Consider the following 2,563-nt stretch of genomic DNA (forward strand, 5'->3'; position numbering starts at 1 on the left):
TAATTAAGAGATATATCAAATTTTTAAAGTTATTATAATTTCAAATTTAACTTATAATTAGAAAATATAAATTTAAATTTTGAAATAAATTGTCCGACATATCATAATATTAATCAACACTTATATTAAAACGAGATTTGTAAAACTATGGATAAAACCGGGATACGAGTAAAACTTTCAATAAATTAACAAGCTTTCGTTAAAAATAATTGTATGTATATATATATATATATATATATATATATATATATATATATATATATATATATATATATATATATATATATATATAATAAAAGAATAGTTTTATTCTCCTTCATAATGTGTTATCTTATTAGGCCTCCTAATTAAGCATATTTTATTATCTTTTTGTCATGTGTCACTATATTATATCTCCTAATTAATGCATATAATTTGTAAACTTATTGATTATCCATTTCAAATTTCAAATTTTAGATTTTTTATTTTAATTATGTTAAAGTAATAACATTAGAATAAAAATTAAAATAAACTTAATACAAATTATAAAATGATATAATTTCACATATTTATTTAAATCAATGATTAAAATTTATATAACAAAAAAAAATCTCTTAATTAGTAATTTATATAAAATAATTGATTAATAATTTTTGGTTTTATTTTAAAATTTTAATTAGTTGTATAATGGTAGTTTACACGGGTTATAAACTAGTATATATATATATATATATATATATATATATATATATATATATATATATATATATATATATATATATATATATATATATATATATATATATATATATATCAATTAGACAAGACAATACCACTAACGATGGCTATTTCTTCTCTCTCCCTTATCCTTTTCTGCTTCATCTTCATATCATTCGCCATCTCCGACGCCGTTGTTCCCCCCGCCGACACTTTTCGGTATGTCAACCAAGGCGATTTTGGAGAACTCGATTCCGAATACGCCCCAACCTATCGTCCTCTTCCTCCATACACCTCCCCTTTCCAGCTCTGTTTCTACAATACCACCCCCGGCGTCTACACTCTTAGTCTCCGCATGGGAACCGGACGTGATGAAGCGGTCATGCCATGGGTGTGGGATGCCAACAGAGGCAACCCAGTTGGCGAAAACGCCACCTTCTCATTAGCCTCCGACGGAAACCTTGTACTCGCCGACGGAGATGGACGGATCGCATGGCAAACCAACACCGCCAACAAGGGTGTCGTCGGTTTTGCCATACTCTCCACCGGTAACATCGTGCTTCGTGACTCCAAGGGTGGTTTCGTCTGGCAAAGCTTTGATTCACCTACTGATACGCTTATGTTTGGTCAATCTCTCCGGATCGGAGGTCCAACGAAGCTCGTCAGCAGAGCTTCAACGACGAACAACGTAAACGGAGCGTATAGTTTCGTGATAGAGCCAAAAAGATTGGGTTTGTATTATAAGAACATGCTTTATTGGTCTTCCACGTTTCCATTGTTTCCGGAATTGAACCAACCAAATGTGACTATTGTTAATGCGACATTCGCCATCGTGGAAACCGAATACAATAACGACTTTAACGCAATTAGGTGTCATCTTTCAAACTCTAATGCTCAACCTTTTTTGGACATGGACATACTCCGATTCAATAACACGTTATCCTATATCCGATTAGGCATCGATGGGAACTTACGACTCTACTCTTATCGTCCTCCGAATATCCGTTTTAGCCAATGGCGTATCGTGTTCAGATTGTTCGATAATATGGAGACCACGAGGCGGGGTTTATATGAAGACGAGTGCCAACTGCCTGAACGCTGCGGCAAGTTTGGGCTGTGTGAGGACAGCCAGTGTGTTGGGTGTCCGTCGCCGGAGGGTGTTTTTGCGTGGAGCAAAAACTGCAATGTGAAGACGCCGTCTTGTAAAGCGGGTGGTTCTCGTTACTATCAGCTGAAAGGAGTCGACCATTTCACTTCTAAATACTCTCCGGGGACTGGGCCGGTGAAGCAGAAAGATTGCGAGAGTAAATGCACAAAGGACTGTAAGTGTATGGGGTATTTCTATCGCACTGATCTATCGAGGTGTTGGATCGCTAACGAGTTAAAAACTTTGACGAGGGTTGGGAACTCGACTCATTTGGCGTACATCAAAACACCCATCCAGTAGTTGGATAAGTCCACTAGGAAAGAGGGAATAAGGAAGATGAAAGATTTGAAGAAATAGCACTGTTTACTTGCTTTTCTATATTTTTACCTTCCATTGTCTGTTTGTATCGAAATCAAAGAGACTATGTGGTTGTATATTTTTTAAGATGTAAAACGCTTCGGTATGCATAACACATTTGCAGTAGAATAAATGTGTTTACAGTCTACAAGTGGACAAAATATTTACAGTTTAAATAAAGTTTTTTTAATAATTATAAAAAATAAAATTAAAAATTGTTTCAATAATTACAAGAACGTATAAACTGCAAAATATGATTATCTTGCGGATTACCATTTTTTTATAATTATTGAAAAAAATCTTTTAATTTTAATTTTGTTTACTTTATCTTTTTTATGTTGTATGTAGAACTTAAAAAACAAT

General features: G+C 33.6%; 1 pseudogene; it reads left to right on the plus strand.

The window, feature by feature from the left end:
- The first annotated feature begins 797 nt into the window (after positions 1–797).
- On the plus strand, positions 798–2,351 carry LOC145061523 (epidermis-specific secreted glycoprotein EP1 pseudogene; annotated as a pseudogene).
- The last annotated feature ends 212 nt before the right edge of the window (positions 2,352–2,563 follow it).

Source organism: Lactuca serriola, chromosome 7 (assembly GCF_051521515.1).
Source record: "Lactuca serriola cultivar US96UC23 chromosome 7, Lser_US96UC23_V15, whole genome shotgun sequence".
Lineage (NCBI taxonomy): Eukaryota > Viridiplantae > Streptophyta > Magnoliopsida > Asterales > Asteraceae > Lactuca > Lactuca serriola.